The sequence below is a fragment of the Anomaloglossus baeobatrachus genome, chromosome 4 (genome assembly GCF_048569485.1).
Source record: "Anomaloglossus baeobatrachus isolate aAnoBae1 chromosome 4, aAnoBae1.hap1, whole genome shotgun sequence".
Taxonomy (NCBI): domain Eukaryota; kingdom Metazoa; phylum Chordata; class Amphibia; order Anura; family Aromobatidae; genus Anomaloglossus; species Anomaloglossus baeobatrachus.
Window position 1 is genome coordinate 618,504,688 of NC_134356.1, and position 17,396 is coordinate 618,522,083.

Consider the following 17,396-nt stretch of genomic DNA (forward strand, 5'->3'; position numbering starts at 1 on the left):
GGTGGGGCGGAGCCAGGTGGTTGGCCCCACCCACCGAGGAGTTCACAGGCCTGGAGGCGGGAAAAAGCAGTTAGTTGAAGTTTGGAGTTGAAAGTGACAGGAGAGAAACTGTTAGTGTCTGGGTCAAAGCCCAGGCACTGTCAGCAAGGTCGGCAGACGGTGGTGGCCGTCTGCAGGAGTTGGCGCAGGTCAGCGGAACCGTAGGACCGGGGACGGGCGGTGGCCCGCCAGTACCGAGCCGGGGAGCAGATCTGAACCAAGCACAAAGGCAGGGCCATCAGACCCCGACCAGGCTAGGAGCCGCCGAAAACGGTCAAATCCGATAGTGACCGGGACCCCAGGGGTTCCCTCACACCCAAGACCCGACAGAAAGCAACCGTCCACACAGTGAGGATAAAAAGCCATCGCCATAGGCTACAGATCCAAGGGCCAGCGCCTGCGGGCAAAACGGGCTCCTTCGGTACATACACGCCGGGGAGCGGACTACCAGTGGGAAACCATCGGAGTCAATACATACACAGCGGTGCAGGGAAAGACAGCCGCCTGCGGGACCCGTCCATCCAGCCATCCGACACCGCGCCGCTCTGCACCCCAGCTACCCTGCCTCCCCGTTCACCACCGGGCCCCGGGATCACCAACCCCTACCCACAGAGGGGGAACCAACAACTAGCTGCTCCCTGCCATCCTTCCCGGGAATCCCGTCACGAGCAGCGGTGGTTTCCACTATCACCACGAGCCGTGGGTGGCGTCACGAACTATCTCCCCAAAACCACCCAACACCCCTTTTCACTCGGGGGCGAGGAGCGCTGCTCGAGTCTCCGGGTCCGGCTCACTGCTCGAGCCACCGAGCAGCGGCAGCCCCGGACCCGAGCGTAGCGAGCGCGGCCCCTCCGCCCGCGACAGTAGCGCCAACTCCCTTGCAGAGCGACGTGACCCCCGGGTCTGTGAAAGGCTCGAGCCACCACCCGCAGTACGATCACGGATCCGAGCGGCTCGGCGGTCGCAGCCGAGCCCGCGGGGCGGTACATATTCATTCTCTATGGGGCTGCAATAAAAAGCTGAGCCCAGTGCTTGTCAGCCCCATAGGTAATGAATAGAACAGTGGTCGAGCATGAGCACTGCTGCTCAATTCTGTCCATCAGTGCAGGTCCCAACAGTCATCTGTTCTCTGGATAGGTGATGATAGCTTCTTTCACCGTACAGACCCTTAAGTGAGCGCAGTAGGTTTATCTGCAGTTCTATGTAAATCTACAGTGAACTAACAATATGTCTCTAATACATTATTTTTGTGTTTGTAAATAGGTTACTCCTTTATAGGAGGTAATAAATTGGGTTTGTGGGTGTTACCAGCCCTACTGGAGGGTGTGTGGAGGATCCCAGGGGAGGGAGAACAGGACACAGAGATAGATTATAAAGGGAGGGTGAGAGAAACTAAGTGACACACACAAAGAAACTGTACACACAGCAGCTGCCAAATGCTGAGAATTTAGCTGAGTAGGGGCAATCAGGGACATTCAGACCAACAGGCGACAATGCCCCAGGGACTACAGGCAGCCTGGTGAGAGGGGCTTCAGCAATGTCTGGGGGTCACAGGTGGAGCTATCCCCCAGGATTCCAGGTGAGGAGATTGGGGGTGGGTGGGGAGATTTCTAGAGCCCCCGTCCCCCTCTATTCTCCCACTCCAGACTGATCCATCAGCTGCTGACTGAGCATCCCATAATGCAGACTCAGCTGGTGAGATAATCTGCAGAGCAGTGGGGTAAAGGTCTGTGCAGTATTGCGGCATGGTTAATGTGTGGCAGCTTGTTTTCCTGGTGTACGTTTAGTGATATTAAACATGGCTAGTGGTTGGGCGCGATATACAGAGTACAATGCCCTAATGTGAAATGTAAACTCCATAAAGAAATGACCTGATATGCTGTGTTTTTTTAAAAACCCAAATAATAAAAAAATTAAAAAATAATTATATTTATTAATAATAATAATAATAATAATAATAATATAATTTTTATTATTATTTGGTTTTTTTAAAAAAAAAAACCCAAATAAAAAAAAAAAATTATATAATATTATTATTATTATTATATTTTTTTCATTAATATATGTTGTGTTTTATTCATAAGGATATCAAAAATGGTATAATCAATTTGCAGTGAGTGAGTCAGGTTGACATTTTGGAAAATAAATCTAATCCCAAATTGCTTAAAGCGTATTCGTTACCGGTCATGTTTTTACGACTTTCTAGATCTCGTCTTGCTGGCCGTCACACCACATCTCCTTACACTTTAGAGGCTGAAGACCAGTACAACCCATATAGTTTATTTTGCAGCTCATAATCATGGCTCATGTTTCTGCAGTGCAAATTTTTATATTCTTCTATCCTTTTTGTGACATGACTATGAATATACTCTGATGCTTCTCATAATGGAGTATGTATTGTCTTCTAAGGAGTTAAATGACTGGTCTTGATGGTCCTGGTTGATGATGATGATGGTGGTCCATTTTTTTTCATACACTGAGACATTGTAGGAAACTATCAGGACAGAGTAGTTTGCTATCTCTGTTGTCTACAATGGTCACACTTTTAACAAACCCTAAGTTGTGCAAAGTATTTGGGTCAATACAGGATTTAAATCTCTGGATATCAATAATGAATGGTTTCCTTCACAAACTGTGAGCAAAAAAAACCCAAGCCCTGTTTAAAGGATCGCATTGTGAAGCCACATCTAGGCCGGGTTCACACGTCTGACTTTAGCGGTCCGAGAAGTCTCCAAACTTGTAGGAGTCTGAGTTCCAATCAAGGAAACAAGCGGCCGGTCTAGACTGTATGTGGTAGGACACGGATATTACACGTATGCGGAAAAAAAAGAGCACATCCACACAGGTCAGGCATGCTGCCCATGGATCTCACTGTCTGCAATCCAAAGGGTGACAAAACATGGTCTAGATTGACCTATTGTGAGTTTTCTCTGTGGCACGTGGATGAGATTTTCATAAAATCTTATTTACAGGTCAGGTATCAATACGCAAAGTAATTCTTCCTTCGAGAACATCCACTGCTAATCTGACATGTGAACATGGCCTCCGGGTCGTTAAAATGTCTTCTTGTTGGCCTGAGGATATATTTGTGACTGATGAGTAGAAAAACTGCTTTTCAGGTCTTCACACCTCTCCTGTGTTTGTGCCTCCAGCGCTTAGGGATGTTATTCAGCAGCAAGTTAAAATCCATCCTCCACCACATACAAAACATGGTGACATGTCCTATTCTGGTCTATGGGGTGAAAGGGGGGACCTCACCTAACACTCCATCCTCCACCACATACAAAACATGGTGACATGTCCTATTCTGGTCTATGGGGTGAAAGGGGGACCTCACCTAACACTCCATCCTCCACCACATACAAAACATGGTGACATGTCCTATTCTGGTCTATGGGGTGAAAGGGGGGACCTCACCTAACACTCCATCCTCCACCACATACAAAACATGGTGACATGTCCTATTCTGGTCTATGGGGTGAAAGGGGGACCTCACCTAACACTCCATCCTCCACCACATACAAAACATGGTGACATGTCCTATTCTGGTCTATGGGGTGAAAGGGGGGACCTCACCTAACACTCCATCCTCCACCACATACAAAACATGGTGACATGTTCTATTCTGGTCTATGGGGTGAAAGGGGGGACCTCACCTAACACATGTCATTATGCCTTTCACTTTTTAGGCTAGTTTCACACTTGCGTTCAGCGCATTCCGTCACTATGGAGAATAGCGCAGTCCGTTAACGGACTGCGCTATTCTCCATAGAGTTGTATGGACGACGCACTGTAACGCAAGTGTCTGCGTAGCATCCGCTGGACGACGCAGCGTCGTTATTTTGACGCTGCATCGGGCGGATGGAACGCAGCATGTAACGTTTTTCTGCGTTTGGCGGAGTGTCAAAAAAACGCAACCTGCAGGAATCCGTTAGGCGTCCGTTGTTTTCATAATGGATGCCTATGGTGGCGGATTCCGTTAGAATGCGTCATTTGACGGATTCCGTTAACGCATCCGTCTTTACACACCTGCGCATGCCCAGATGTGTAAAGTCAAGGAAAAAACCTATAACGGATTGTGTTATTTTGTACGATCCGTAGCATTGCGTTGTGCCACTATATGCAACGCATCCGTTGCATGCGTCACACAACGCAATGCTACGGATCCCATCCAACGCAAGTGTGAAACTAGCCTAACAGTGGTTTCTAAGAGATGAATGGGAATCCTCCATAACTCTCTTTCTTCATACCTACGAGATGACACATGATCCGAATCAGACTTGTATTTGTGGTGGATTTCCTATTGCAAATCATTTTGTAGCATAACAGACCCTTATTAAGGTATCTTAACCAGATATTACTCCTACAGTACTGCAATGTGGGCAACGTATGGGCAAATTTGTAAGTTGATCTTTGCAGCTTCCGAGCATTGATTGACCTGCAGTGCGGATTTGTGGATATTCAGCATGTAAATTCTCTCTGCAGAAATGTAACTGTGCATTTTACCTTATCAAATGTAAAAAATCCACAATAAAATCTACATGCATGTGCATTTTGTCATGGATCTGCTGCAAAACAATCTGCCCCTACTTAGGCCCAGTGCACATGTGGAGTATTTGGTGAGGTTTTTACCTCCAATTTTTGTTGCCAAAATCAGAGGTGGAGCAATCAGAGGAAAAGTATAATAGAAACATGGGCTTCTTACGATGATGGTGATGATGATTTATTACGTTTATTTTTTTTTTAACTACACACATTTTCAAACAAAATAATAACAAAGTACTAAAAAAAGCTGCCAAGGTGTCTTCATGGCACCTTTTTGAGTCTTCAATTGAGGCCGATCACACTTGTAAGTCTTGCATCACATCCCCCGGAACGGCCGCACGCTCTCTGTGGAAGAGCTTCTGAGCTGCATAGAAATACATGCAGCCGTGACGACGATGCTGAAGTTGGTTTCTTATTCGTCCAGTTTCTTATTCGGGGCTGAAGTTGGTTTCTTATTCGTCAGTTTCTTATTCGGCAATTTAGTTTTTTCAGTTTTTTATGCATTTATCAACAAAAATGACACATGACAATAATAAAATACAATGCACTGATGAGCCCTAATATACATACACTCAAAACCAGCTGCGAAAATTATAAAACTGGCAAAAAAATGGGCATCAAAGTGGGCACCAAAGTATGTTAGTGAAAGGATTAAATGGCTTTGGGCCACTGATCTAACACCACAATTACCTATCTAGTGATGCCCCTAACCAAACTCAAGTGTCTCCAGCCTGGCCCAAAGGGGTTCTGGGCATCAAAACTGGCATCAAAGTGGGCACACAGCCAATTTTCACAGATTTGAATAAGTAACCAGTGTTTTTGAGGGGTTAAATGGCTTTAAGCCACTGACCTCACACCACATTTACATACCTAGTGATGTCCCACATCAAATTCAGATCACTCCAGCCTGGCCCAAACAGGTTCTGGGCATCAGAACTGGCATCAAAGTGGGCAAATGGCCAGTTTTCACAGATTTGAATAAGTAACCAGTGTTTTTGAGGGGTTAAATGGCTTTGGGCCACTGATCTCACACCACATTTACATACCTAGTGATGCCACACATCAAATTCAGATCACTCCAGCCTGGCCCAAACAGGTTCTGGGCATCAGAACTGGCATCAAAGTGGGCAAAACCCCAGTTTTCACAGATTTGAATAAGTAACCAGTGTTTTTGAGGGGTTAAATGGCTTTGGGCCACTGATCTCACACAATATTTACATACCTAGTGATGCCACACATCAAATTCAGATCACTCCAGCCTGGCCCAAACAGGTTCTGGGCATCAGAACTGGCATCAAAGTGGGCAAAACCCCAGTTTTCACAGATTTGAATAAGTAACTGGTGTTTTTGAGGGGTTAAATGGCTTTGGGCCACTGATCTCACACCACATTTACATACCTAGTGATGCCACACATCAAATTCAGATCACTCCAGCCTGGCCCAAACAGGTTCTGGGCATCAGAACTGGCATCAAAGTGGGCAAAACCCCAGTTTTCACAGATTTGAAAAAGTAACCAGTGTTTTTGAGGGGTTAAATGGCTTTGGGCCACTGATCTGACACCACATTTACATACCTAGTGATGCCCCATATCAAATTCAGATCACTCCAGCCTGGCCCAAACAGGTTCTGGGCATCAGAACTGGCATCAAAGTGGGCAAAACCCCAGTTTTCACAGATTTGAATAAGTAACCAGTGTTTTTGAGGGTTAAATGGCTTTGGGCCACTGACCTCACACCACATTTACATACCTAGTGATGCCACACATCAAATTCAGATCACTCCAGCCTGGCCCAAATAGGTTCTGGGCATCAGAACTGGCATCAAAGTGGGCAAAACCCACTTTTCACAGATTTGAATAAGTAACCAGTGTTTTTGAGGGGTTAAATGGCTTTGGGCCACTGATCTGACACCACATTTACATACCTAGTGATGCCACACATCAAATTCAGATCACTCCAGCCTGGCCCAAACAGGTTCTGGGCATCAGAACTGGCATCAAAGTGGTAAAAATCCCAGTTTTCACAGATTTGAATAAGTAACCAGTGTTTTTGAGGGGTTAATGGGCTTTGGGCCACTGATCTCACACCACATTTACATACCTAGTGATGCCACACATCAAATTCAGATCACTTTAGCCTGGCCCAAACAGGTTCTGGGCATCAGAACTGGCATCAAAGTGGGCAAAACCCACTTTTCACAGATTTGAATAAGTAACCAGTGTTTTTGAGGGGTTAAATGGCTTTGGGCCACTGACCTCACACCACATTTACATACCTAGTGATGCCACACATCAAATTCAGATCACTCCAGCCTGGCCCAAACAGGTTCTGGGCATCAGAACTGGCATCAAAGTGGGCAAAACCCACTTTTCACAGATTTGAATAAGTAACCAGTGTTTTTGAGGGGTTAAATGGCTTTGGGCCACTGATCTGACACCACATTTACATACCTAGTGATGCCACACATCAAATTCAGATCACTTCAGCCTGGCCCAAACAGGTTCTGGGCATCAGAACTGGCATCAAAGTGGGCAAAACCCCAGTTTTCACAGATTTGAATAAGTAACTGGTGTTTTTGAAAGGTTAAATGGCTTTGGGCCACTGACCTCACACCACATTTACATTCCCAGTGATACCACACATCAAATTCAGATCACTCCAGCCTGGCCCAAACAGGTTCTGGGCATCAGAACTGGCATCAAAGTGGTAAAAATCCCAGTTTTCACAGATTTGAATAAGTAACCAGTGTTTTTGAGGGGTTAAATGGCTTTGGGCCACTGATCTCACACCACATTTACATACCTAGTGATGCCACACATCAAATTCAGATCACTCCAGCCTGGCCCAAACAGGTTCTGGGCATCAGAACTGGCATCAAAGTGGGCAAAACCCCAGTTTTCACAGATTTGAATAAGTAACCAGTGTTTTTGAGGGGTTAAATGGCTTTGGGCCACTGATCTCACACAATATTTACATACCTAGTGATGCCACACATCAAATTCAGATCACTCCAGCCTGGCCCAAACAGGTTCTGGGCATCAGAACTGGCATCAAAGTGGGCAAAACCCCAGTTTTCACAGATTTGAATAAGTAACTGGTGTTTTTGAGGGGTTAAATGGCTTTGGGCCACTGATCTCACACCACATTTACATACCTAGTGATGCCACACATCAAATTCTGATCACTCCAGCCTGGCCCAAACAGGTTCTGGGCATCAGAACTGGCATCAAAGTGGGCAAAACCCCAGTTTTCACAGATTTGAAAAAGTAACCAGTGTTTTTGAGGGGTTAAATGGCTTTGGGCCACTGATCTGACACCACATTTACATACCTAGTGATGCCCCATATCAAATTCAGATCACTCCAGCCTGGCCCAAACAGGTTCTGGGCATCAGAACTGGCATCAAAGTGGGCAAAACCCCAGTTTTCACAGATTTGAATAAGTAACCAGTGTTTTTGAGGGTTAAATGGCTTTGGGCCACTGACCTCACACCACATTTACATACCTAGTGATGACACACATAAAATTCAGATCACTCCAGCCTGGCCCAAACAGGTTCTGGGCATCAGAACCGGCATCAAAGTGGTAAAAATCCCAGTTTTCACAGATTTGAATAAGTAACCAGTGTTTTTGAGGGGTTAATGGGCTTTGGGCCACTGATCTCACACCACATTTACATACCTAGTGATGCCACACATCAAATTCAGATCACTCCAGCCTGGCCCAAACAGGTTCTGGGCATCAGAACTGGCATCAAAGTGGGCAAAACCCACTTTTCACAGATTTGAATAAGTAACCAGTGTTTTTGAGGGGTTAAATGGCTTTGGGCCACTGATCTCACACAACATTTACATACCTAGTGATGCCACACATCAAATTCAGATCACTCCAGCCTGGCCCAAACAGGTTCTGGGCATCAGAACTGGCATCAAAGTGGGCAAAACCCACTTTTCACAGATTTGAATAAGTAACCAGTGTTTTTGAGGGGTTAAATGGCTTTGGGCCACTGACCTGACACCCCATTTACATACCTAGTGATGCCACACATGAAATTCAGATCACTCCAGCCTGGCCCAAACAGGTTCTGGGCATCAGAACTGGCATCAAATTGGGCAAAACCCACTTTTCACAGATTTGAATAAGTAACCAGTGTTTTTGAGGGGTTAAATGGCTTTGGGCCACTGATCTGACACCACATTTACATACCTAGTGATGCCACACATCAAATTCAGATCACTTTAGCCTGGCCCAAACAGGTTCTGGGCATCAGAACTGGCATCAAAGTGGGCAAAACCCCAGTTTTCACAGATTTGAATAAGTAACTGGTGTTTTTGAGGGGTTAAATGGCTTTGGGCCACTGATCTCACACCACATTTACATACCTAGTGATGCCACACATCAAATTCTGATCACTCCAGCCTGGCCCAAACAGGTTCTGGGCATCAGAACTGGCATCAAAGTGGGCAAAACCCCAGTTTTCACAGATTTGAAAAAGTAACCAGTGTTTTTGAGGGGTTAAATGGCTTTGGGCCACTGATCTGACACCACATTTACATACCTAGTGATGCCCCATATCAAATTCAGATCACTCCAGCCTGGCCCAAACAGGTTCTGGGCATCAGAACTGGCATCAAAGTGGGCAAAACCCCAGTTTTCACAGATTTGAATAAGTAACCAGTGTTTTTGAGGGTTAAATGGCTTTGGGCCACTGACCTCACACCACATTTACATACCTAGTGATGACACACATAAAATTCAGATCACTCCAGCCTGGCCCAAACAGGTTCTGGGCATCAGAACCGGCATCAAAGTGGTAAAAATCCCAGTTTTCACAGATTTGAATAAGTAACCAGTGTTTTTGAGGGGTTAATGGGCTTTGGGCCACTGATCTCACACCACATTTACATACCTAGTGATGCCACACATCAAATTCAGATCACTCCAGCCTGGCCCAAACAGGTTCTGGGCATCAGAACTGGCATCAAAGTGGGCAAAACCCACTTTTCACAGATTTGAATAAGTAACCAGTGTTTTTGAGGGGTTAAATGGCTTTGGGCCACTGATCTCACACATTTACATACCTAGTGATGCCACACATCAAATTCAGATCACTCCAGCCTGGCCCAAACAGGTTCTGGGCATCAGAACTGGCATCAAAGTGGGCAAAACCCACTTTTCACAGATTTGAATAAGTAACCAGTGTTTTTGAGGGGTTAAATGGCTTTGGGCCACTGACCTGACACCCCATTTACATACCTAGTGATGCCACACATGAAATTCAGATCACTCCAGCCTGGCCCAAACAGGTTCTGGGCATCAGAACTGGCATCAAATTGGGCAAAACCCACTTTTCACAGATTTGAATAAGTAACCAGTGTTTTTGAGGGGTTAAATGGCTTTGGGCCACTGATCTGACACCACATTTACATACCTAGTGATGCCACACATCAAATTCAGATCACTTTAGCCTGGCCCAAACAGGCTGGAGTGATCTGAATTTGATGTATGGCATCACTAGGTATGTAAATGTGGTGTCAGATCAGTGGCCCAAAGCCATTTAACCCCTCAAAAACACTGGTTACTTATTCAAATCTGTGAAAAGTGGGTTTTGCCCACTTTGATGCCAGTTCTGATGCCCAGAACCTGTTTGGGCCAGGTTGGAGTGATCTGAATTTGATGTGTGGCATCACTAGGTATGTAAATGTGGTGTCAGATCAGTGGCCCAAAGCCATTTAACCCCTCAAAAACACTGGTTACTTATTCAAATCTGTGAAAACTGGGGTTTTGCCCACTTTGATGCCAGTTCTGATGCCCAGAACCTGTTTGGGCCAGGCTGGAGTGATCTGAATTTTATGTGTGTCATCACTAGGTATGTAAATGTGGTGTGAGATCAGTGGCCCAAAGCCATTTAACCCTTCAAAAACACCAGTTACTTATTCAAATCTGTGAAAACTGGGATTTTTACCACTTTGATGCCAGTTCTGATGCCCAGATCCTGTTTGGGCCAGGCTGGAGTGATCTGAATTTTATGTGTGGCATCACTAGGTATGTAAATGTGGTATGAGGTCAGTGGCCCAAAGCCATTTAACCCCTCAAAAACACTGGTTACTTATTCAAATCTGTAAAAACTGGGGTTTTGCCCACTTTGATGCCAGTTCTGATGCCAAGAACCTGTTTGGGCCAGGCTGGAGTGATCTGAATTTGATGTGTGGCATCACTAGGTATGTAAATGGGGTGTCAGATCAGTGGCCCAAAGACATTTAACCCCTCAAAAACACTGGTTACTTATTCAAATCTGTGAAAAGTGGGTTTTGCCCACTTTGATGCCAGTTCTGATGCCCAGAACCTGTTTGGGCCAGGCTGGAGTGATCTGAATTTGATGTGTGGCATCACTAGGTATGTAAATGTGGTGTGAGGTCAGTGGCCCAAAGCCATTTAACCCCTCAAAAACACTGGTTACTTATTCAAATCTGTGAAAAGTGGGTTTTGCCCACTTTGATGCCAGTTCTGATGCCCAGAACCTGTTTGGGCCAGGCTGGAGTGATCTGAATTTGATGTGTGGCATCACTAGGTATGTAAATGTGGTGTGAGGTCAATGGCCCAAAGCCATTTAACTCCTCAAAAACACTGGTTACTTATTCAAATCTGTGAAAACTGGGGTTTTGCCCATTTTGATGCCAGTTCTGATGCCCAGAACCTGTTTGGGCCAGGCTAAAGTGATCTGAATTTGATGTGGGGCATCAGTAGGTATGTAAATGTGGTGTGAGATCAGTGGCCCAAAGCCATTTAACCCCTCAAAAACACCAGTTACTTATTCAAATCTGTGAAAACTGGGGTTTTGCCCACTTTGATGCCAGTTCTGATGCCCAGAACCTGTTTGGGCCAGGCTAAAGTGATCTGAATTTGATGTGTGGCATCACTAGGTATGTAAATGTGGTGTGAGATCAGTGGCCCAAAGCCATTTAACCCCTCAAAAACACCAGTTACTTATTCAAATCTGTGAAAACTGGGGTTTTGCCCACTTTGATGCCAGTTCTGATGCCCAGAACCTGTTTGGGCCAGGCTAAAGTGATCTGAATTTGATGTGTGTCATCACTAGGTATGTAAATGTGGTGTCAGATCAGTGGCCCAAAGCCATTTAACCCCTCAAAAACACTGGTTTCTTATTCAAATCTGTGAAAACTGGGTTTTTGCCCACTTTGATGCCAGTTCTGTTGCCCAGAACCTGTTTGGGCCAGGCTGAAGTGATCTGAATTTGATGTGTGGCATCACTAGGTATGTAAATGTGGTGTGAGATCAGTGGCCCAAAGCCATTTAACCCCTCAAAAACACTGGTTACTTATTCAAATCTGTGAAAATTGGGGTTTTGCCCACTTTGATGCCAGTTCTGATGCCCAGAACCTGTTTGGGCCAGGCTAAAGTGATCTGACTTTTATGTGTGTCATCACTAGGTATGTAAATGTGGTGTGAGATCAGTGGTGCAAAGCCATTTAACCCCTCAAAAACACCAGTTACTTATTCAAATCTGTGAAAAGTGGGTTTTGCCCACTTTGATGCCAGTTCTGATGCCCAGAATCTGTTTGGGCCAGGCTAAAGTGATCTGAATTTGATGTGTGGCATCACTAGGTATGTAATTGTGGTGTGAGATCAGTGGCCCAAAGCCATTTAACCCCTCAAAAACACTGGTTACTTATTCAAATCTGTGAAAACTGGGTTTTTGCCCACTTTGATGCCAGTTCTGATGCCCAGAACCTGTTTGGGCCAGGCTGAAGTGATCTGAATTTGATGTGTGGCATCACTAGGTATGTAAATGTTGTGTGAGATCAGTGGCCCAAAGCCATTTAACCCTTCAAAAACACCAGTTACTTATTCAAATCTGTGAAAACTGGGATTTTTACCACTTTGATGCCAGTTCTGATGCCCAGATCCTGTTTGGGCCAGGCTGGAGTGATCTGAATTTTATGTGTGGCATCACTAGGTATGTAAATGTGGTGTGAGATTAGTGGCCCAAAGCCATTTAACCCCTCAAAAACACTGGTTACTTATTCAAATCTGTGAAAACTGGGGTTTTGCCCACTTTGATGCCAGTTCTGATGCCCAGAACCTGTTTGGGCCAGGCTAAAGTGATCTGAATTTTATGTGTGTCATCACTAGGTATGTAAATGTGGTGTGAGATCAGTGGCCCAAAGCCATTTAACCCCTCAAAAACACTGGTTACTTATTCAAATCTGTGAAAACTGGGTTTTTGCCCACTTTGATGCCAGTTCTGTTGCCCAGAACCTGTTTGGGCCAGGCTGAAGTGATCTGAATTTGATGTGTGGCATCACTAGGTATGTAAATGTGGTGTGAGATCAGTGGCCCAAAGCCATTTAACCCCTCAAAAACACTGGTTACTTATTCAAATCTGTGAAAATTGGGGTTTTGCCCACTTTGATGCCAGTTCTGATGCCCAGAACCTGTTTGGGCCAGGCTAAAGTGATCTGACTTTTATGTGTGTCATCACTAGGTATGTAAATGTGGTGTGAGATCAGTGGTGCAAAGCCATTTAACCCCTCAAAAACACCAGTTACTTATTCAAATCTGTGAAAACTGGGGTTTTGCCCACTTTGATGCCAGTTCTGATGCCCAGAACCTGTTTGGGCCAGGCTAAAGTGATCTGAATTTTATGTGTGTCATCACTAGGTATGTAAATGTGGTGTGAGATTAGTGGCCCAAAGCCATTTAACCCCTCAAAAACACTGGTTACTTATTCAAATCTGTGAAAACTGGGTTTTTGCCCACTTTGATGCCAGTTCTGATGCCCAGAACCTGTTTGGGCCAGGCTGAAGTGATCTGAATTTGATGTGTGGCATCACTAGGTATGTAAATGTTGTGTGAGATCAGTGGCCCAAAGCCATTTAACCCTTCAAAAACACCAGTTACTTATTCAAATCTGTGAAAACTGGGATTTTTACCACTTTGATGCCAGTTCTGATGCCCAGATCCTGTTTGGGCCAGGCTGGAGTGATCTGAATTTGATGTATGGCATCACTAGGTATGTAAATGTGGTGTCAGATCAGTGGCCCAAAGCCATTTAACCCCTCAAAAACACTGGTTACTTATTCAAATCTGTGAAAACTGGGGTTTTGCCCATCTTGATACCAGTTCTGATGCCCAGAACCTGTTTGGGCCAGGCTGGAGTGATCTGAATTTTATGTGTGTCATCACTAGGTATGTAAATGTGGTGTGAGATCAGTGGCCCAAAGCCATTTAACCCTTCAAAAACACCAGTTACATATTCAAATCTGTGAAAACTGGGATTTTTACCACTTTGATGCCAGTTCTGATGCCCAGATCCTGTTTGGCCAGGCTGGAGTGATCTGAATTTTATGTATGGCATCACTAGGTATGTAAATGTGGTATGAGGTCAGTGGCCCAAAGCCATTTAACCCCTCAAAAACACTGGTTACTTATTCAAATCTGTAAAAACTGGGGTTTTGCCCATTTTGATGCCAGTTCTGATGCCAAGAACCTGTTTGGGCCAGGCTGGAGTGATCTGAATTTGATGTGTGGCATCACTAGGTATGTAAATGTGGTGTGAGGTCAGTGGCCCAAAGCCATTTAACTCCTCAAAAACACTGGTTACTTATTCAAATCTGTGAAAACTGGGGTTTTGCCCATTTTGATGCCAGTTCTGATGCCCAGAACCTGTTTGGGCCAGGCTAAAGTGATCTGAATTTGATGTGGGGCATCAGTAGGTATGTAAATGTGGTGTGAGATCAGTGGCCCAAAGCCATTTAACCCCTCAAAAACACTAGTTACTTATTCAAATCTGTGAAAACTGGGGTTTTGCCCACTTTGATGCCAGTTCTGATGCCCAGAACCTGTTTGGGCCAGGCTAAAGTGATCTGAATTTGATGTGTGGCATCACTAGGTATGTAAATGTGGTGTGAGATCAGTGGCCCAAAGCCATTTAACCCCTCAAAAACACTGGTTACTTATTCAAATCTGTGAAAAGTGGGTTTTGCCCACTTTGATGCCAGTTCTGATGCCCAGAACCTGTTTGGGCCAGGCTGGAGTGATCTGAATTTGATGTGTGGCATCACTAGGTATGTTAATGTGGTGTGAGGTCAGTGGCCCAAAGCCATTTAGCCCCTCAAAAACACTGGTTACTTATTCAAATCTGTGAAAACTGGGATTTTTACCACTTTGATGCCAGTTCTGATGCCCAGAACCTGTTTGGGCCAGGCTGGAGAGATCTGAATTTTATGTGTGGCATCACTAGGTATGTAAATGTGGTGTGAGGTCAGTGGCCCAAAGCCATTTAACCCCTCAAAAACACTGGTTACTTATTCAAATCTGTGAAAACTGGGATTTTTACCACTTTGATGCCAGTTCTGATGCCCAGAACCTGTTTGGGCCAGGCTGGAGTGATCTGAATTTGATGTATGGCATCACTAGGTATGTAAATGTGGTGTCAGATCAGTGGCCCAAAGCCATTTAACCCCTCAAAAACACTGGTTACTTATTCAAATCTGTGAAAACTGGGGTTTTGCCCATCTTGATACCAGTTCTGATGCCCAGAACCTGTTTGGGCCAGGCTGGAGTGATCTGAGTTTTATGTGTGTCATCACTAGGTATGTAAATGTGGTGTGAGATCAGTGGCCCAAAGCCATTTAACCCCTCAAAAACACCAGTTACTTATTCAAATCTGTGAAAATTGGCTGTGTGCCCACTTTGATGCCAGTTTTGATGCCCAGAACCCCTTTGGGCCAGGCTGGAGACACTTGAGTTTGATTAGAGGCATCACTAGATATGCAATTGTGGTGTTAGATCAGTGGCCCAAAGCCATTTAACCCTTTCACTAACATACTTCGGTGCCCACTTTGATGCCCATTTTTTTGCCAGTTTTTTAATTTTCGCAGCTGGTTTTGAGTGTATGTATATTAGGGCTCATCAGTGCATTGTATTTTATTATTGTCATGTGTCATTTTTGTTGATAAATGCATAAAAAACTGAAAAAACTAAATTGCCGAATAAGAAACTGACGAATAAGAAACCAACTTCAGCCCCGAATAAGAAACTGGACGAATAAGAAACCAACTTCAGCATCGTGCTGTGACGGGTGATGCTATTGAGACGCCCTGGCCTATCAGGTCGTCACAGGGTATTGTGCAACCTGCAATTCTGCACAGTATCCGCATCCTCCTTGGTTACGGATCCCTGTTCTTTGGTGTTGCTAAGATCAGAGCCAGTCAAAATCCTAGGAACACTTTGCACCACACCCACCAGACACACCATTGGGGGGCCTGAAGGGAATAGGGCCACCCACTTAGGGGGTTGGTAGGGGAAAGTGAAAAGTGACAGGAGAAGTGAAAAAGGAGTGGAAGGAGTAGGAGTGTGGAGTGGTGACTCTCAGAGGGAGAGGTCACTGGTTTAGGAGCAGGGCTCCTGAAGACTACTAGGTGGCAGACGTTGGTCTGGGCCTGGTAGAAGCTGGAACCCCGGTCGCAGGGGATCGTGTCGATGGGCACGGATTGCCGAGGAGGGCAGCCGGCGGCCTTCAGGCATCTCCGGGCAGGGGCCAGTGCACGACGGGGTACACGGACCCTAGGCCGGGAAGTAGCTTCAAGCGTCCTGGTAATTTACCCGACGGGGGTGAAATCTTAAAGATTCATCCCTCACCCGCTCCAAAATCTGGGTACTAGCGCAACGAGGGGATAGGACTTTTCCCAAAACACAGTCCATCAAATCCCAAGCGTGAACCCTGAGAGCAAGCACACTCCGTTAGCCATATGGGTGAGCGGGACCCGATTAGTTCCACACAGTGAACAAGGTGCCACGGAAAAGGCCACAGGCTAACAAGTAAGGGCACGGATCCAAATATGCTCCCTCCTTGCTGCAGTAGTGCTCAGAATTCTGGTTTACAAGCTGTCTGTGTCAGTATTCTTGGATTGAGTATGCCGAAAACCATTTCCTTCCCAATGGCACCCCCTTCACTATCAACACCAGGCCTCCGAGGCAAAACTCCCTACCCATGGAGGGGTTAAACACCTTGGTGCCATACCACCGCCACCGGGCTTGCCCAACAGCAGCAGTGGTACTCCATCTTACCATGCACCGTGGGTGGCGTCATGAGCTTCCAAATCCCCTGTACATATTTCCCTTCTTCACGCCGAGTGTCCGCGCGACCCCCTCCCGGGTCCGGAGACCCCTCGAGCCACCACAGTTCCGGATCCGAGCGGCTCGGCCGCTGACAGGGGCAGTACACCTCGCGAGACTCACAAGTGTGATGCCAGCCTGTCTTGTATTTGCTTGACATTCTTTGAAGCCTGAAGCAGTTAAAGTGTTAAAAAACCTAAACACCTGCACAGCAAGTTATTATTACATAGAAATTGGTATGTTCATTCTTTTGAGCATTTTCTGTGCCCTTTTTCAGGTGAGGTTTAGAGCGGAACCACCTGGAAAAGGTATGTGTGTGCACATACCCTTAGGTTGAATTCACAAGCTGTACAATTTTTGCTGCAGAAATTTCTGCAACTGTGTGATTTATGTAAACCTACCCTTTCTAGATAAATGGAACAAATTTTTAGATGCAGAAATTTCTCCACCAAAATTTACTAAGTGGAAATTCACTCTAGGCCCTGATTCATGATGGCGTTTCTCCATTTAGTGAAAAATTCCATCAAACGTAAGGATTTTTGCACAGCTTTGGTGTTTTTTCAACAGTTTCGGCCTGCGTGGTCAGGATGGGACATGGCTATGCCCACCCAATGAATGAAAATTTACGCCACTCCAATTGTGTAAATTTTGCCAGAAATGTACGAGTCTTT